Here is a 21,480-nt window from a genome sequence, read left to right as displayed (position 1 = left end):
TGGAAAGCATAAAGGTCAAATGAACAAAGGTATGCTTCACGTGCACCGTTTATGTGAGAAGCGCAGAGGGTTTACTCTTCATGATGAGATTAGATTATCATTGGCAAATGCTAGAGTTAGACATGGATAATTTGAATTTTGACTTGATTTTTAAATATAGCTATATGATATACATAGAAATCAGAAAAAGTAATCACTTGGGAAATTATTATTTTTCAGTTTGAACCAAAGAAAGGTTGAATAACTTGTTTTACTTACTTATATACAAGTCCAACCTCATTTGGCTATAATCATACAATTTGTGAAAGCTCTGGCAGAAAACATGATATTCAGTACACCATCAACACTGTTTCCCATTGTGAATATGGGCGAAAAAGTTCTATAGAAATTATATATATTAAAAACTTATCTACATTGGTGTCATAAACATCAGTTCACATTTCATGCACACAAAACAGATGAAACTCAGAAAACAAAAGCATCAACTCATGACAAATGACAGCGTTCAGTTGTATTGATTCATACAATAACCAGTCACAGCCACTAATGACTTCTGGGTGCTGTTGTCTCAGCACACACCCTGCCTCACCTTTTGGGCTGTTTTAAACTCTGGAATGCTAAGAATTTGACACACTGCACCATCTGCACGTATGTTTAAAGGGCTTAGAGGTGTCAGTATTTGTGACCACACACTTGGGCTGTTGACATGAATGTGATGCGTTGCTTACACCACAAAGTGTCCTCTTCATGAAGCATTAATATATTGTGTTTAATTTTAGGAATCGTGCAAAGCCAGGAAACGAGTTGCAGAGTCTTTAACAGGAATAAATGCAAAAATATATCTGATATTGCTATTCCGTGGGTGTGCACCGCACACCTAGTACACCTGGAATATTTTCCCCTGGTTCCTAGGTATCTAGATGCTAAGCAATGTTGAAGCCTAGAATTTGTGGCTCTGCTGCTTTAAGCTAAACTGTTCATATGCTGAGATAAGACCAAAATTTGGTATTATATTATGTTTAAAGCTGTTTCTCCAAACTTCTTTCTAGCCAGTACTTAGTTTTGTGGATTATTCAGTTCTCTATTCCTGTTAGTGCTTAATGCATACTCTGCTGTTCTTGATTTTTTGAATTTGTCTGTATTTTTATCCTTCATGATAAGGGGAATGCAGTCTCTTTGTTATTGTATGTTAACTGGTATGGTAACTTTCCAGCCAATATTTAGTTTTGCGGATTATTCAGCTCTCTCTTCTTATTATTGTGCACTTCTTGATTTGTTGAATTTGTATTTTATTTTGTCTTTCATGATAAGGACTGCGCAGTCTCATTATTATCTGATCTCCATGGAGTCAGAGGCGTAGCTAGAGGGAGGCGTTCTGTCCCAGGCGGCACTTTGAACATTTTTTAACTTTTGCAGTTAATTCTAAAATGCAGTCTCGAGAACTCAGTTCCAGATATTGTACTACTACTGTGAATTTTCCTCACAATTGCTGTAAGTGTTGCCAGTTGTGAGAGGATTTTTTCTAAATAAAATTGATTTATTTAGAAAAATAAATCAATTAAGAATTACCCACATTACTATGAAATAGACTTCGCCAATGTCATCGATTTTGCTAACAGAAAAGCAAGAAAAATAACATTTTAGAATGTTGAAATTAAAATTTTACTTCAAAAATAAGCATAGTGTTGTAATTTATTTCCCTATATGTTGTTTTGACTTTTTGTAGTATTTTTGGTGTGTATTGAGAGGGGCGGCAAACTCAGGAACCTACCCCAGGCGGCAAAAGCTCTAGCTACACTACTGGGTTGCCAGCATAGTAAGTAAGACTAAATTAGATTATGAGAAGACTTAGCCAAGTAGGTCAAAGGAAATTCAAAAGAATTCTTTTGCTACGTGGCAAGTAAAAGAAAGAATGACTTTGGAAGGATATCATTAGTGGGAGCTGATGGTATTGACTGAGTCAGATGTAATTGTACAGTTATTGAGTGACCACGTTTCAAAGGCTATCACCTGAGTGAGGATATTTATATGCCTTTTGTAGAAATGGGAACTGAGGTTAATGAATCAGGGGTATTTAGGATATCGCAGAATTTAAATACAAATACTATTCTGGATTTGGATGGTATATCAGCTCTGGTATTACATGAATGTGCAAAGGAATTAAAGAATGAGTGGATCAAAATATGACACTCTATTTTGCCAAAAGTCGATCTTATCTTAGTATTTTAATAAATTTTTATAACAGAGTGACAGCTGAGAATGGATAAGGGGAATGGCTATGCAGCGATAATGCCAGATTTTGCTAAAATGTTTGACAGGAATGTTTGACCCCTATGGAATACTGTTATGCAAATTGAAACAAATGAGGGATGAATATTAAACTGGTGATGTGGATAAGAGTGTGGCTCATGGACAGATACCAAAAAGTAGTACATTATATGGAGGAGCAGAATCCAGGATGAAGCAGGTGACCAGTAGTGTGCTGCAAGACTCTGTGTTTGGACCATTATTCTTTAAGTTTTATATAACTGATATAGGAAAGAATTTGAAGGGAGATATTCATTTGTTTGCTGATGATGCAAAGTTAGGTATAGTAATAATCAAGCTGATGTAGAGAGCGAGCGTGTTGGATGATTTAAATAAGCTGACACTATGGGCAAAATATAATAGATATCAGTTTCATGTGGAAAAGTGTAAAGATGTGCATTTTGGAATTAAAAGATCACAAGCTGTGTACCACACTGATGGAACAGTATTCCAAGAGATTGATGAGGCTAGGAACTTGGGGGGGGGTGTTACTGTTTAGAGAGTTGAAGTGCAGAGGAATATTGCTGAGGTATCCAAGGCAGCTGAGGATTACTTGATTATTGAAGAATACACTAACATGCAGAGATAAAGAAGTTATTATTCCTCTTTATAAGGCGTTGATACGTCCACATTTGAATCACTGTGCTCAGGTCTAGTCTCCTGGATTTCTTGAAAGATGAGGAAGTGGTAGAAAAGGTTTAGAGGCTAGTGATCAAATTGGTGAGTGGTCTGAAGAATGTTCTCTACATTGATAGGTTGAGAATTTTTGTGTTTTGAAGTTGGTTGATAGGCGAAGGCAGGATATGATAGCATTCAAGTTTACTAAAAGGATTTTAAAGGATTGATGGAGGAGAAATATTTCTGCTGTTGGCTATTGGTGAAAGAACAAGAAGTCATCCTTGGGAATTAAGCATGTGGTTAACCAGAATATGAGGACCAGATTTTTTGGTTGGAGAGTAGTGAACGAGCAGAATGCGTTGCCTGACTCCGTTGTGAATGCTTCATCTATCAATGAGTTCAAGGAGAGATACGATAGATATAGGGTGGATAGTTTGGGTCTCCCACAATGAGTCTTCAGACTCCATGTAGGTGTCTGTATAATAATAACAGATTCAGAAAAGAAAACTCACTCATCATGCACAAAACATATAAGTTTTATGTTATACAAAATCGGTCTGGAAAGTTCTGATAAACACCTAGAACAAAAATTAATTATGTCGTCTTATATATCCTAAAAGAAAAGATTTTCTGAAAAACATTTTTATATGAAAAAAGATTGTTATGAAAAACATGTTTTTTTCTACGTGTTTATTAGAACTTTCCAGTCCCCTCGTATGTTTTAGTAAATTTTGAAGTTTGTTTGTCGTGAAGACATTTCTGTAATTTGATTATTTCAATGTTTGTTTTATGGCTTTATAGATATTTTGGACATATGGAAATTTCAAAACTACAGGGTGTTCGGGATAAATTTGACATATTTATAATTAATTATATTTTTCCGTAAGCTACATGTATTAACACACACTTCTCTTCATTTAAAAGTTTGGACCCTTCTTCATTCATATACAAGATGTCAGAAAGGATGGATAGCTGGAACCCACCTGAATCATGGAAGAGAATAACTTGTATCATGATGATTCGTGCCCGCCATCAAAATAAGGATATTACGACTGCTGCCCAATGCTCCCTGAATACAGTAAAAACAATCAGGCATGAACTAGAGACTTGCAATGGTGACTACGAGGATGTAGCAAGAAGAAAGATCCCTAGCAGACGATCTGATTGCGTTCGTACAGCAGAATTCCTCGCAAATCTGCAGGAACAGGTGTTGAAGAACCCTGGCATTGGAATTCGGGCTTTGTTCGTGGAGTTGCTAACTGTAGTCAAGCCCTGGATAACAAGGGTAGCCAATGGTAGGCCGTATGTATGGCAGCAGGATTCGGCCCCTTGCCACACCTCTGGGAAAAGTCAAAAATGGTTGTCTGAAAATTTCTACGACTTCACCAGTCCAAATGTTTGGCCTCCAAACTCCCCAGACCTTAACCCCATGGATTATTTAGTATGGGGCGCAGTTGAAAAAGACACCAATCGCACTTCCAGTAATACAAAAGCCCAGTTAATGGATAAAATTAAAACAGTTTTTGCGGCCCTTCCCAGGGAGACTGTAGCATCAGCTTGTTCGAGGTTCCGAAGCAGAATTGAAGCTGTGATCGATGCTAATGGTGGTTATTTTGAGTAAATTTTGTTGATAGTATTGTAATTAACTCTGCCTGTAATGTTTTTTTGTCAATTCATTAAATTTAATAGATACAAAGAAGATTTTCTTTTTCCTTACGAAACTGTCAAATTTATCCCGAACACCCTGTATATACGGTGTTGATATGCCGTTTTGGAAGAAGGCACATGATTAGAGCTCTCATAGTACCTATATATATAAAAAAAGGAAATAAAACTGAATGTGAGAATTACAGAGGTATTTCTCTACTGAGTGTTCCTGATAGGATTTATGCAAGCATACTTGAGGAGCCTGTGTAGCTCGGTGGATGTGTCGGAGGAGCCTGTGTAGCTCGGTGGATGTGGTGTTTGCCAACCACCGCGCTTGGCCGCACGAAGGAAGACTTGGTTTCGAGTCTAGTCGGCGACTAGAGGAAATTTTTCTAAGCCTTTTTTCGACCGGTTCCCGAGTTAGTCGATCTCTGGCACGGGCAAGCAGGTTTTTCCTCCCGGAAACTCGGGTTTTTCGTCCTGTAAACTCAAGACAATCGACTGTAGAACCCACATTATTTCAGACATTAAATATATTGTGTTAGGGTTAGGGACCACGAGATGGCGGCACATTTGAGCCGTCTCTCTTCACTGAGTACTGCTTAATTAGTGATAGCCTTGGGCCATCTATCTCTGATTGGTACCAGTGGAGATTGAACTGCCCATTCAGTCTCCAAAAGTTAGATAGGGCTAAATGGCATCGCCTACTCCCCGTATACGGGGAATAAAAAGGCGTTAGCTGATTTTTTTTTTTTTTTTTTTACTTGAGAAACGGTTGAGAAGGATTGTGTAAGAAAAGCTTGGTAAAGAACAAGCTGGATTCTGGCGAAATAGAGGCTGTCTGGATCAAATTTTCGCTTTATGACAGATAGTTGAGAAATCATGGGAATATAACTAAGATCTGTATTTAAGTTTTAGATCTGGAAAAAGCATATGACAAGGTGCGAAGAGAGAAGCTATTTAAAACGCAATAATTGTATGGTGTTAATGGAGCATTATATCAAGCAATACTTAGTCTTTATTTCAGTTATAAGTCACAGTTAGAATTGAAAGAAGTACAGGAAGATGGTTTTATGTTAAATCTGGTGTCAGACAAGGATGTACGTTATACCTTCTGTTATTCATTATCTACATGGATCACATTATGAAGGAAAGTGGTATTAAATCTGATATCAAAATTGGAGATGTTAATGTCAGCTCTTTGCTTTATGCGGATTTATACTTCTAAATAAATTCTACAAGATTCCCTGACTAAATTGATTAACTGTTGTAATAGATATGGTATGATGGTCAGCAATAACAAGACAAAGACAATGAAAATAGGCAGAAGCATTGAAAATATCAACTACATTTTGAATGGAGAACCTATAGAACAAGTAAAACATTTCAGCTACTTAGGCACGATTTTTAGTTAAGATGGTAAATTAAATGTGGAAATAGATAACAGAATCAACAAAGCTGGTATGGTAAGAAGTCAACTGAATAAATTTATATGGAATAAGAGAGAAATTAGCCAAAACATTAATTAGTTGTATACAACATGGTGTTCAATCCAGTTTTAACTTATGGATCGGAGGGCTGGGTTAGAAGTAGAACACTTGACCAAAGACTAGAGACCACAGATATGAGAGTCCTGAGAAATATTAGGGGCATGAACAGATGGCATCAATGGCAATATCATATTAAAAAACCAGGATATTAGGAAAGAACTTGACATTGTCAGCATCCAGGAATATGTTAGCAGAGCTAATCTCTGGTTGTATGGTAACTTAAAAAGAATGGGACAGGAAAGATTAGCAAAACAAGTTATCTTTGCCAGGTTGGCAGGAAAAACTCCCAGTGGAATACTAAAATATAGGTGGATTGATACAGTAAAAAGTGCCTTAGAAGATAGAAATATAAGATCTGATAATAACTAATATTTAAGGAAATTGACAGCGTATACTGGAAATATAGATTAAATAAACTTTAATATACACTTTCCGATATTTCGGCGAACATTACGTTGCCATCTTCTTGGGAACTTACTTTGAATGAACAACCCACCACCCCCTCCCCTTCACATAAAAGATTACTCTAAATCCATCACTATTCCCTACATCAGAGGCACCTCAGAAAAAATCAATAAAATCTTAAAAAAACATGACTTGACCACTTGTTACAGACCACATAAAAAACTGGCATCCCTTATCCGCTCCACCAAAGACCAACCACTTCCCCTAGACCTACCTGGTGTATACCAGGTCCCTTGCAGCTGTAAACTGTCCTACTTTGGCCAAACAGGCAGGACAGCAAATATCAGAATCTCAGAACACAAGGATTACATCCGATTTCACCAGTACAGCCACTCTGGGCTTGCAGACCACGCTCTGGATACTCGCCACAGAATAAGATGGAAGAAAGCCACAGTAATACACCACAGCAAGTTCAAGTATGAAAGACTATTCATGGAATCAGCCTCGGCCCTTAGGAACATGCCAATCCTCAACAAATTTGGATGCATGAAACTGCCCCAAATTTGGGAAACTTTTATCAAAAGAACTTCAGCCCAAAGGCCAAGAACTACCAATATAGCCCGCCAGGGGGCACCATCAGGACTTTAGGAAAACGCTAGCGTCCTAGCTTCAGTCTCATTTGTTGTATTAGTACTTGTGTGCACGTGTCCTTTTAGTAAGTTCCCAAGAAGATGGCAACGTAACGTTCGCCGAAATATCGGAAAGTGTATATTAAAGTTTATTTAATCTATATTTTTAGTATACGCTGTCAATTTCCTTAAATATTAGTTATTATGTCTAACCAGCGTATAAGCCTCTCAACAAGAATAAAGATCTGATAATGTTGGAATCTTGACAGGTAACAGATTGATTTGGAGGAAAATTGTAGATAGGAAGTTCGAGTAATATAAGTTTTTCATGTAGTACTATCATATCCTGTACACCCCTTTAAATTACATGTCAGGAATTTGATGATGATGATGATTATATGTGATTTTGGGCTGAGTGAACAGCATAGTCTATAAGTTGCCTGGGGTATTGGCGAGATTTAAGGATATCTTTCAGATGAGTAATTTCTTGGTCTAAATCAGTGTCTGTAGTTTGTAATCCCAATGTTTGTAGGTTTGTGATATAGTAGTCGAATCTAATAATGGTTAAATTCAAGAAATATATGGTTTTATTTTCTTCGTATTCAACTGAAAAGTTTAATCTGGGGCTACAGGTGTTGAATGAACAAGCTGATTTTAGACTGTCATTATATCGATTGTGATATTTAAGAAAAGTATTAGAGAAGTTACTGCAGGTGCTCAAGAATGGGTAAATAAGATTATCATGCTATGTAAAAGAAGTCTTGCCTTAGTAATTTACTCCTATAATAAAGTGACAGCTGAGGAAAATAGGTAGTTAAGAATGTATGGCTGCATCCTGATATTGGTACAAAGTCATTTGACAGGATGCTTAACATCGTTTCAAACAGTAAATCTTCTAATGCCTTTTATTACCTAAAGGAGAAGCAGTTTATTCCTGACTTTTTGAAGATCAGTGGCCATCCAATCTCCCTTAGGCGACAATAAGAGCTGGCTTATGTCTATCAATGATTTTATATGCATCCAGGATGGAGAGTATGGGAGACACACAATCCCATCTTGTGACATTAAATAGTATGAGTTATACTGTCCATTTTCCAAAGATGAACTAACTCAGGAGCTCGCTGGAAAAAAAAAAAGTTATTCTAGTCGGCAATTGAATTGAACTAATAAGGGTCTTGTGTTATACAAGAAAATGCCATTTTAGCAGCTGCACAGGCATGTTGCAGAGAAATGTATTAAAATTGGATGCAAATTCAGAAGGATATGAGAGCTGACCCATGGTTATTACTCGATAACATGGATAAGCTGGTGGCAGATTTTCAACAGAGAGAGGTATGTGGTAGAGTCAAGAGATTGGATTGTGATCAGTGGTGTGCTAGAGGCTCTGTGGTATTTAATTATTTGCTAGAGGTGCTACTGCTGCTGTTTAATTTGTATATCAATGAAATGGGGATGTTTTGACGAAGAATATGAAGTTATTTGTTCATAATGCAAACTTGGGAAGAAAATCATGAAAGGCTATCTAAGATTCTGTGTGGGTTGGATTTAAATGCCTGTACTGCATTGATGAGGATGGAGTTCAGGAGATTCTGGTATTCTGAGGTCAAGTTCAAAGATCATATGGTAAAAGTGAACAAAACAGCACAAAGAATTACTAAGATGTTAAATATGTATATATATATATTGACAAGCTTATAGGACAATTATGGTTCCGATTCTAGTCATCCACTAAGTGAACTTTTTTTTTTTATATATCTTTTATCTGTCGGTTCTTTCAGAGTTTGTCGATCTCTTGCACAGGCAAGCAGATCCTTCCCCAGTAAACTCAAGTTTTTAACCCCACTTCTCAGGGAAAAAGCCTGTAAACCATACACTATTTTAGACAGCAATATGGGATTTAGGATTTATAATCAGTAGATGGTGGCAATTGTTTCTTTCTCATACTCTCTCTCTCTCTCTCTCTCTCTCTCTCTCTCGATGCCTTTAGATTTCAGTGACGGCTAAGGGTGCAGGCCAGCTCTCCCGATTTCAGAAAGTTAGTTGGGATGAAAAGAGCCCTAGTGTTAGGATGAAAAGAGACTTGCCACTGCTAGACGTTATAAGTACTGTAGATTACAAAGTTGTTATTCAAATTAAATGATTCAAAAAATAATAAAGTTGGTTAGTGAAAAATGATACAACATTATAACGTAGTCAGTGGCATAGCTAGGAGGGTGTGGAAGGGGCGGTCTGCCCTGGGCAGCATTTTGAACCTTTTTGAACTTTTGCAGTTAATTCTAAAATACAGTCTCGGGAACTCAGTTCCAAATATTGTAATACTACAGCGAATTTTCCTCTCAATTGCTGTAAGTGTTGTTAGCTGTGAGAGGAGTTTTTCTAAATTGAAATTGATTATGAATTACCTACATTACTATGAAATAGACTTCGAAAATGTTATCAACGATTTTGCTAACAGAAAAGCAAGAAAAATAACATTTTAGAATGTTGAAATTAAAGTTTTACTTCAAAAATAAACATAGTGTTTTAATTTATTTCCATATATGTCGTTTTGACTTTTTGTAGTATTTTTGGTGTGTATTGAGAGGGGCAGCAAACTCGGGGACCTCCCTGGGCGGCAACAGCTCTAGCTATGCCACTGCATGGAGTCAAATGATTAGTATGGTAACTGGATGCATAAATGTACTAGACCTCTGAATATTCTAGTAGAAAAAAATTGGATCTTTGAATGAGTGAAGTACATCAGCAGTTTTGGTAGGGAGTTTAAAAATGGTATATTACATTTCATCCCACATTTCAGAAATGCAACAGAAATGATCATGACTCTTAAAATATAACATAAACATCACTTCACAAAGTTGTTGACATTATTAATTCTTCCAAAAATGCAATCACCTTACTAGGACATCCTCTCCCAGGATCGTCAGCATTTTATAATACATACCAGATATGGTGTGAAGTGGAAGTTGAAGAGATATTTATTTGGATGCTGCTGTAGGCCAGGGAATAGAGAAACTGTATAAGGAGGAGAGTGAGCTCACGATCAGTTTCTTTGCATGGAGAGTGGTGAGTGGAATGCATTGGCTGAGTGTAGACATTCATTATGAATGTCGACACATTGAATCAGTTTAAGGCAATGCACAGTTGGATGAGCTTTGTGTGTGATAGTGTGTATCTCCCACCATGCCATGGAGGTCAGATGTTAATAATAATCACAAAAAAAAAAAGACATTTAACCAATGCAACTCTAGGTGACTTCATCAGAATCATACTAAGAGTTCAGACTTAAGTTTACAAACTATTTAGATTATTAGATATCTCAGCTAGCTTGTTTACGAAACAGGACTTCAGATTTGTTTAGACATGTGCAAGCCTTTTATTATAAAGACAGGCTCATCTATAACTGTTTAGGCATCCATAGAAATGAATAAACCTATTACTATTCAGGATAGTTCAGGTGTTAAAATTCTTAAGCAGTTACTAGGATTTGCAGTTGATGGATCAGGACCTTCCTCTAGGCTATATATTAGGCTGTCCTCCTACAAATGAAGGCTTGGATTTTAATCTTTACCCAAATATAAGCATGAAGTCACAGGTAGTCTACTTGCATATTAAAACAAGACTAATTTGTCAGAGTAAAATACACATTGTAACCAACCTTAAAAATTTCCCACAATATCTCATCTAGAGTAGGTCAAAGCTGTATAACTGAGAGGAGACCTCCACATAGCCTTTAAAGGAATGCGGAGAACCGACCAGGGCTTCTGACCTAATGTCCAATCCTCACCTTCTCGTGGTGCACCCTGTTGGGTATCTACTTTGATACTGAACGAACGAGGATGGGCTGGCAATTTGGGATTTAGCCGACCAAATTGTATTCTTATTGGTTAAACCAAAATAAAAAATGATGGTACAACATGACAAAATTTCATGCCGGCTGGGGCATCGCCCAGTTAAACAAGGCCCCCGTTGTTTTCGCCAGGGAACCATGGCGAACAGCGAAAAGTCAGCTACTGGAACAAATCTGAAAACAAACCCCAACTCAACATCACCAGAGTTAAAGATCGGTACTATCAACGTAAGAAGCCTGAATGGCAAAGAAATGGAGCTAGCTGAGGAATTAGATAAGTACCAGATCGACATAATAGGGGTGACTGAAACAAAAAAGACCAAAACTGGTGAGATCTTTCTGAGCAATAAATACAAAATGTTATGTTCAGGCAATGACAATCAAGTAAAAGAAGGAGTAGCCATAGTATTCAACACAAAATACGAGGCTAATCTTCTTGAATGGCAGTCAGTCTCAAGTAGAGTAATGTGGGCAAATATGAGAATGGGGAACTGGACAATGAGACTTATTTGTGCCTATGGTCCCACAGAAGGTTCTACTAAGGTACAAGTGGAGGAATTTTTTGAGGCTTTAGAAAAAGCAACTGACACAATGAAAAAGGAAAAGTTGGTCCTTGTTGCGGATCTAAATAGCAGAGTAGGAAATGATTGTGAGACATACAAAAATATTTTGGGAAAATTTGGAGAAAAGAGCAAAGCTAATAATAATGGCAAATATCTGTTGGATTTCTGCTCAGGACATGGACTGGTTATTACTAACACCATGTTCCAACATAAAAATGTGCACAAATTCACATGGAGAGAAGAGGCAAGGAATAAGAAAAGTCTCATTGACTATGTTATTGTTGATAGTGATGTTTTCTCCCTGGTGCAGGACACCAGAGTGGACAGAGGATTTGAAATTGGAAGTGATCACTATTTAGTCTTGAGCAGGATAAAATTGAATTTCATATTGAAAAGAATAACATGTAAGAAAGTTTTAAAGCGAATAAAAGTTGAGCAGCTCTCAGATGTGAACTGTAGACTAAAATATAGAAATATTATTGAAAAGAAAATGAAAGAGTTTGAGAAGAGGAATCAAACCTTGGAGATTCAGTGGCAAACTCTGAAGGAAACATTGATTGATTCTGCCAGAGAGACATGTGGTGAGGTTGTGTGCAAGGATAAAAAAATCAGAACTCCCTGGTGGACACAGGAAGTTAAAGAGGCAGTGAAGGAAAAGACGAAAGCATATCAAAAGTTCCTGGCAAATAAGTCAGCTTTTACTCTTACAGAATACAGAGACAAATGTAAGAAAGCTAAACAGTGTGTAAAACTAGCTAAACAAAAGTCATGGGAGGACTTTGGCAAGAATATAGAAAATAAATATCAAGAAGGTGGCAAAATATTCTGGAGGTTGTTGAAGAAGCTTAGGAATGGAGGAAAGAGTGCTGTAAAAGGAATTAGAGATGATAAAGGTGAAATGAAAACAGGAGAAAAAGATATCCTCGAAGTATGGAGTAATTACTTTGAAAAACTGCTAAATGAAACAAGCAGTGATGACAGCACAGTGATAAAAAACACTGACCAGGCATGCAGTCAGGAATACATATCCATACTTGAAGTAGAAAAAGCCATCAAAGGCTTGAAATGTGGAAAGGCAGCAGGAGTAGATGATATTCGACCAGAAATGCTGAAGTATGGTGGTATAAGAGTCTTACAGTGGCTGCACTGCATAGTTCAGAAAGCCTGGACAGAGGGACGAATTCCCAATGATTGGAGTAGAGCTCTCATAGTACCCATATATAAAAAGGGAAATAAAACTGAATGTGAGAATTACAGAGGTATTTCCCTACTGAGTGTTCCTGGCAAGATCTATGCAAGTATACTTGAGAAACGGTTGAGAAGAATTGTGGAAGAAAAGCTTGGTGAAGAACAAGCTGGATTCAGGCCAAATAGAGGCTGTCAGGATCAGATCTTCACTTTACGACAAATAGTCGAGAAAGCATGGGAATATAACAAAGATCTGTATTTAAGTTTTGTCGATTTGGAAAAGGCATATGACAAGGTGCCAAGAGAGAAGCTATTCAATACGCTGCAGTTATATGGTGTCAATGGGGCATTATATCAAGCAATACTTAGTCTTTATTTGAGTTGTGAGTCAGCAGTTAGAATTGAAGGAAGTACAGGAAGATGGTTTAATGTTAAATCTGGTGTGAGACAAGGATGTACATTATCCCCTCTGTTATTCATTATCTATATGGATCACATTATGAAGGAATGTGGTATTAAACCTGATATCAAAATTGGAGATGTTAATGTCAGCTCTTTGCTTTATGCGGATGATGTTATACTTCTAAATAAATCCGCTACAAGTCTGCAAGATTCTCTGACTAAATTGAATAGCTGTTGTAATAGATATGGTATGAAGGTCAGCAATAAAAAGACAAAGACAATGAAAATAGGCAGAATCATTGAAAATGTCAACTGTGTTGTGAATGGAGAACCTATGGAACAAGTAAAACATTTCAGCTACTTAGGCACAATTTTTACTGAAGATGGTAAACTAAATATAGAAATAGACAACAGAATCAGCAAAGCTGGTATCGTGGGAAGTCAATTGAATAAATTCATATGGAATAAGAAAGAAATTAGTCGGAACACTAAATTAGCTGTATACAAGACTGTGTTCAAACCAATTTTAACTTATGGATCTGAGGGCTGGGTCAGAAGTAAAACACTTGACCAAAGACTAGAGACCGCAGATATGAGAGTCCTGAGAAAGATTAGAGGCGTGAACAGATGGCATCAATGGCAATATCATATTAAAAATGAGGATATTAGGAAAGATCTTGACATTGTCAGCATCCAGGAATGCGTTAGCAGAGCTAATCTCAGATGGTATGGTCACTTAAATAGAATGGGAGAGGAAAGATTAGCAAAACAAGTGTTCTCTGCCAGGTTGGCAGGAAAACGACCCAGAGGAAGACCAAGATATAGGTGGATTGATATGGTACAAAGTGCCTTAGACGATAGAAATATAAGATCTGATAATGTTGGAGTCTTGACAAGTAACAGACTTATTTGGAGGAAAATTGTAGATAGGAAGTTAGTAATGATGTAATTTTTTCATGTAGTACTGTCATATCCTGTACACCCCTTGAGGGTACATGGCAGGAATTTGATGATGATGATGAGTACTAATGGAAACTGCCATTCAATTCGAAAAGACCTATGTTGGATTCTTGTTGTGACAAGAAAGAATCTTTATTATGGCTTTTTCAGTTGAAGATAAACTTAAGTAAATTATCTGATTGCATATGGAGGTAGCAGGGTTTTTAATCTTGCATACAGCCAAATTTGAATATCTAATGAGAACATGGAATTTACAGGCAAAAATACTGTTGTTGGTGGTGATGGTTGGTAGATGGTGTTCATGATAGTAGTAGTGTTGTGTGCAGCTGGAGAATTAAGTAGTAGGGGAGATGATGTGATATGGGTAGAGGATTAGAATAGAGTGCCCTCCTGTTATGAGTCTTTGGACTTCTCGGAGTCATCGCATAATAAAGATTAATGCGATACATGTTTTTTCTACTTCATCCAATTCCTGACATGTATCTTCAAGGGGTGTGCAAGATATTATGATAGTACTATATGAAGAGCTTACATCATCACTAACTTCCTATCAACAACTTTCTTCAAAATTAATCTGTTAACTGTTAAGACTCCAACAGCCCTTTGGTGGGAATATTTAAATGCTCTTGTTTCAGAATAGAGTGCATCCTAGGATAATGTTTTGTTATCTCACTATTTTACTTTTTATATTTCTCTCACATACAAACAGAAGAGCCCATAGCAAACATGGGTAAGATCAGGAGTATTTGAGCAGCCGTTGCTTGAATTCCTTTAGATCTAGCAGAAACAGGAGGCATAATGGATGCAAATTCTGTTGATCAATGTCCATGGAAATATCTGTTAAAGACAATGCAGAAACTGATCTTCTATGAGAAAGTGGCTGAAGAGAGTTTGTATAAAAGAGTGTCTTTAATCAACCAACTCCCCTTTTTTGAATAGTACCAAAAATTTTTAGGGAGGTGTTAGGTGCACCACCTCAAACATGAGAGCAGCATTCTAATGTTTGGATTTGGGATTTATACAGAGTAAGTAACTGTTCAGCAGAGAAGGTTTTGAGTGGAAAAGGATGTCAAGTTTTTTGGAAGCCGATGCTGTAGAAGTGATATGATTGTACCAGAAAAGGTTAGGAGTAAGAGTCGGTCTGAAAAGAGAGATTTGGTTTTGATTGTTGAGTTGAACATTATCAAACGCAAGTGGAGAAGATCTGAGGTCGTTTTTATGGGTAAACAAGCAAAACTGCATTTTTGAAGCATTGAAGTTGACTAGGTTGCTTTCACCCCAATCAAGGATACTGTGGAGATCAGTGTTCAGGTCACTTATTACAGATGATCTTGAAGTTTGAGATATTTGAGCATGGCAAGACTTGCCATATGAGTGGGGTGTGCTATCATTAGCAAAACTATGAATAGGGTTTTTATACAATGAAACCTGTGGTGAATTCATCACTAAAAAATACACGTACTAGCCACAGTGATAAGTTTTAATACATAAATATTTCATCCCAAATATCTTGGGACGTCCTCAGTACAGTAATTCAAACAATTGAGCTCATGATTACAATGGAATCTCAATATGCATGAAGTAACGTGTTATAGAAGTACATTAAAATATAACTGAAAAAAAAAAAAAAAACATATATAAAGAGTGGAATTATTTCTGGGAAAACTCCCATGTTACTCCTCTTGACAAACTATTATATTTATGGCTATTTTGCCTGCTTCTGTTTAGGAGTGCCCCTAAGGGGCACTCCTAAACAGAAGCAGGCAAATAGCTCTGAAGACAGATCAGAAGACTGAAGGCAAATAGCTCTGAAGACTTCTGAAGAAGCAGGCAAAAAACTCTGAAGACAACTAGAAGAAAAATGCCAAAATGGAGACAACAGTTGGATGATAGACTACAAACAAACCAAACTAAGTGCAAAAACCAACTAATGCCACTAGTCGCCACCAAGGACACCAGTATGCAGGCACTGCATAGGAAACATGCAAGACCCTTGTGGTCAAATCCATGTTTCACATAACCTTGCATATTCACTTCACCAACATCTGTGGCCTCAATTCCCACCTTAATAGCATCCACTACCATCTGCAGTCCTCCAAACCCCACCTACTCTTTTTAACAGAAACTCAAATCTCACCTTCCCCAGCTCTATTAATCTCAACCTTCCTAACTATACACTATTTAACTCCTTTCGCTCCAATGGTAGTGTCTGTGCCTATATCCGCTCTGACGTACCCTGCCAGAGAACACCTAACCTAGAATCGCTCAACTTCGACCTTCTTTGGCTAAAGATATCCCTCTCCCACTCAGTCAGCCTGGCTGGCCGAGTGGTTAGCGTATCCGCTCTCCAACCAAAAGGCTGTGGGTTCGAATCCCGTCGTGGGCATGGATGTTTGTGTTGTCTGTGGAAATACTAGTGGCGGTAGATGGCGTTGGTGTAGTTGCGGTCAGTTGGTGGATTGAGTGGTTGAGACAGAGTTGTAGAGTAGGTGCCCTCCCTCAGTGAGTCTTTGGACTCCCTGGAGGTGTCAAATAATAATAATAAATTCATCTGCTGTCTCTCTCGCTCTCCTAATACCACCAATCACTCTGAGCTCTTTCATTTCCTCTCCTTAAAAGTTGATTTCTCCAGTCCTACTCTCCTAACAGCGAAATATCCTCTTGGGTGATTTTAATGTCCATAACACCAATTGGCTTTCCTCTTCCAGTTATACAGATCCTGCAGGCAGAGATGCTGAAACATTTGACATCACTAATGACCTTACACAAATTGTTCAAAAACCAACCAGATTACCAGATAACCCAAACCACTCTCTAAATACCCTAGATCTCTTCCTTACTAATGACCCCTCCAAATATGCAGTGAATGTAGTGAGTCCCCTGATTAATTCTGACCACAACCTAGTGCTCATCTCCTTTCCCATGCAATAATGCTTATACAGTCACTCCCAGGCAAGAGTAGTTTGGCATTATAACAGTGCCAAATGGGACAGTCTCCGACTACTATGCTTTATTCCCATGGTTGGACTATTGTTTCGGTACTTCCAGCCCAAACATATGCACCAAATGTATCGCCAAAGTAATCCTCACTGGCATGAAAACATACATTCCCCACACTACTCAGAACTGCCATCCTCTATCTAAATCCTGGTTCTCCAAAAGATGTGCCAAGGCTGTATAAATGAAAAATCAGGCATGCCACAACTGGAATCAAGAACCCCATCCTCCTTCAATGCCTATACTGAAGCCCAAAACAGATGCAAGAAAATTATCAATGCTTTTAAAACAGAATTTGAATGGGCAAAAAGCAGGAAGCTTGCAGCCTGTCCAAATGGCAGCCATGCCTTTTGGTCTCTTGCCAAGGCAATTGGCCATAACGTTTGCTCTACACTATTCCCACCTCTATTATACCCAGATGGCTCAATTGTAACATCACCTATAGAAAAATGTAACCTCCTGGCTTCACGCTTTGCCTCCAATGCCCACATAACTGACAATGGCAAATGTCCTCCAGTCACTCCAACTGCCCAATATACAATGCCCCATATCCTTTTGCCAAAAAGATACAGGGGCATTGTATGTTGTATTTTTCATGTCTAAATTTAGAACCTGTTGTTCTAAATTAGACATGAAAAATTCTCCTGGCCCTGACGGCATTCCTCCAATTGTCCTGAAGGTCTGTGCACCAGAACTGACTCCTGTCCTATGCCATCTGTACACACACTCTTACTCCACCGACATTAAAGCCATTAAAAAGCCAATGACATTAAAACAGGGGCACTCCTAAACAAAAGCAGGCAAAATAGCCGTAAAAATAATAGTTTTTAAGAGGAGTAACATGGGAGTTTTTCCAGAAATAATACCTACATATTATATATACACTGTATGTTAAAAAAAAATTGTCTATCCAAAAAATTGTACCTGTACATTTGATTTTAGTCCTGGCACATTGACTATCAGATACCAATAAAAATTGCAATGAGAGACGATCGGCTAATCATGCCGTGGTTATTATTTCCAGGGAATTCTTTCACTATATGGCAAACAGGAGAAAGAATAATTTTGGCAGATTGACACTGGTGGATAGTCTTGGTAGCAGGGTGACTGTTGCAAAGGATATAGTGGAATTGTTGAATGAGCACTTTATCAGCATATATCATGCAGGTGTAAATGATGCTGTGCAGTATATAGAAAGGAGTCAAGTATTAAGAGAATTGAAGTGAAAGAATCAGGTATATCCAGTGTTGGTTGGGTTAGATGTTAATAAGGCTGTAGGAATGAATGATATATATTGCCACATATTCTTGAGGAATGTGCACAACAGTTTGGTTATTTAATGAAAGTGTTGCAGTAGGTAAGGTTCCTAAGGAGTGGAAAGAAATCAAAATAGTACCACTCTGCAAGCATGGGTCTAGAACAGAAATTTACAGTTATAGACCAGTCCATAGCCAATTTGTTGAAGAGATTGGTTTGGAATAGAATACAAGATTGGGTTGATGGACGTATTATACTTTGATAGTCAGTATGGATTTGTAAAGAGAAGATTTTTGTTTTTGCAATTTACTTGCATTTTATGATAAGGTAATAAGTATATTATTATCACTGTATATGGGAGAATCATATACAGTGATATTCTTGGACTTTGCAAAAGCATTTGATAGATTACAACATGTTAAGGTGATTTACAAGCTGCAGAGGATGGGAATAAATAATATATTGGATAGATGGATCGAAGATTGGCTCTGATTGATACCAGCAATTGTTTGTGATAGAGCAGCGTCTCAAAAAAGGATGATAACCAGTGGCGTTCCCCAGAGTTCTGTTTTTGGGCCTTTGCCGTTTAATTTCTTTGTAAATGATGTGTCATGTAGACTGACTGGGAATGGAATCTTTTAGTTTTCCCAGTCATTTTGGAGTGAAGAAATATAAGACTGTGCTGTACTGCAGGATGTGGATGAGATCCGAGATTTGGGAGTGATGGTGGACAGCAGACTGGAGTTTAGAGGGAATATTGCAAGTGTTGCAAAGACTGTACATTGTAATACCCCTAATATAAAGTATTCTAACATGTAGTGATAATGAGAGGTGGTTGTGCCTGTATAAAGCACTGGTCAGACCAACACTTAGATTATTTGCTCACCTGGTACATTTGGTCACCTTTCTCCAATGCTGCTATGGAGAGTGGTTGAAGGAATTTGGTGGATGGGAGGAAAAGAGATTATATTATTATTATTAGACACCTCCTGGGAGTCCAAAGACTCATCGAGGGAGAGTGTGCCAACAGCATCGAACGATTGGTCCCCTTCCATCTACTAACCGTGCTCGAACTTACTTAACTGAGCCATTAGTAGCAGCAGAGGCTCTACCAATCGACCAATATGATACAGACATTAGTGAAGGGATTCTATTGGATTAATCCACAGGGGATTATAAGAGTAGAGGGTGAGAGGGGGAAGAACCAGATTCCATCCCTGGAAGTTGTGTAAAAGTGTGAGTAGTTGTGAGGAGTAGATTTTTTACATGGAGAATTGTAAGTGAATAGAATGCATCACTGGAATATTTTGTTAATGCAGGGAGTGTTTAAGGATTTTAGGATTCAGTATATGTTGTCAGTTGAACGAACCTCCCACAATGAGTCTGCCAACTCCATGGAAGGTATAATAATAATTTAGAACAAAAAAAAAGTTGCAGTTATCAAAATGTAATTAGACAAAAATTCTTGTACATAAGGACATGATACAGATGTAGCATGTTGAGTAAATGATTTTGTTAACATCTCATTGATAACCATATATAATTATTTTTCAGTGATTATAAAAAAAAAAAAATATGTATTGCAGCAGACTGGTCTCATTTTGCTTTGCTTTTAATGGCAGTATGATTATATGATAAAATGACTATGAATATAAAAAATATATTGTATACATTTAACTTTGTCTATCTTCAGTTAGAGCTATCTTAACAATATTGTCTAAGGAATTTTGTATTTCTTTCTTGCATTCATTAACTTCATAGTCACAGTTGTGAAATGTATAAGGAACAAAGCTATGAATAAGAAGTTACTTTGTTAAGTGCCCTTTGAGTATGTAGAAACGTCACACCTCATAATGGAGGTTATTGATGACTCCTTAACTATGTCTTAGAATACAAGCGCTATTATACAAATAACAGAAAAATTTCAAAAAGCATCACCATAGTAGCTATATTAAGAGGTTACAAAAATGGTATATATTTTCTTATCTTAAAAAAAAAAATCATAAATATATATGATTAAACAAATTAGGAAAGATAAGCATATTGAAAAAGTACTGTCCTCCATTAAGGACATTAATGTATACCATAAACATAGACCATGTAAATCCATTTAAGTTTGAGAAATGGAGCAAAGTTTCGTTATAAAGATATTCCATAAATTGGCTCTCACAAAAGACTTACCTTATTTCAGAAAACTCTGTCCTGGTGGAAATGCCATATTCTATAAGTCCTGGTAATTCTGTAATATCCTCTTCAGGCTCATAATACTTGATATAAGATTTATGTCCTTTGAGATGAATAAAAGCAGATCTTCCAGATTGTTCATGAAAGTATAAGCTGTAGGTGCAAGAAATCTGGTAAAGCACCTTGAAAATAAGTAGAGGAAGCTTGTCCTTAGAAGATGAGAAAGGTGGAGATTTTCCTGACAGGATGAAAGGCCACAAAAATGTTCAGAAGTTTAAAATTTTTGCATTATGTTCAAGAAATTACTTCCATATAAAGAAGTGGAATGTGAGTACTTTCATCTGGAGCAGAAGAGGCAGGATTTCTATAGCTGTTGTAAATGCTTTATTGATGAAGACCACTGAAACCATTTGATAAGAAAACTGATTTAACATGTTGCAGTTCTTTGTGTAGAAGTTCCTCTGAATAACAGTGCATGATATATTAAGGTATTGATAGTCCCAGTTGTTTTTTACTAGGATATTGTGCAATTCTGCATGGATACTAGTGATTTTTGTGAGGCTTGTCTTATTTTTAAAATTGAACTGAATTCTAGGATGAACTGCATTTATTTTGAATAGAAATTGCTGTAAGTAAATCCGGAAGAAATTTGCAATTGCAGTAACTTCATTAATATGTCTGTACCAATGTGCATGTTTTGGTGAAATAGATGTCTTTCAAAGTGTACCATAAAATAGTAATAGTTGGAGAAAGAGAACTTTCCATTACTGTCGCTTCAATTTGCTGGTAAAATTTTTTTGGAAGGTGAAATGTTCAGAGGTTAAAAAATATGACAATATCAGATGTAAATTCTTGGAGTAATTTGATGGTATCTGATAAAGGAATGTTAGACAATGACCCAATATCCATACTGACCATAACATCAG

General features: G+C 37.2%; 1 protein-coding gene across 1 annotated transcript in view; it reads left to right on the top strand.

The window, feature by feature from the left end:
- Positions 1 to 21,480, top strand: part of rush (pleckstrin homology and FYVE domain containing family member rush hour) — a 226,074-nt gene that overhangs the window by 28,626 nt on the left and 175,968 nt on the right. The window lies entirely within an intron of this gene.

The sequence above is a fragment of the Typopeltis vanoorti genome, chromosome 20 (assembly GCF_054136105.1).
Source record: "Typopeltis vanoorti isolate ZY-2024b chromosome 20, IOZ_Tvanoo_1.0, whole genome shotgun sequence".
NCBI classification, from domain to species: Eukaryota; Metazoa; Arthropoda; class Arachnida; order Uropygi; family Thelyphonidae; genus Typopeltis; species Typopeltis vanoorti.
This window is presented reverse-complemented; position numbering and strand designations above follow the sequence as displayed.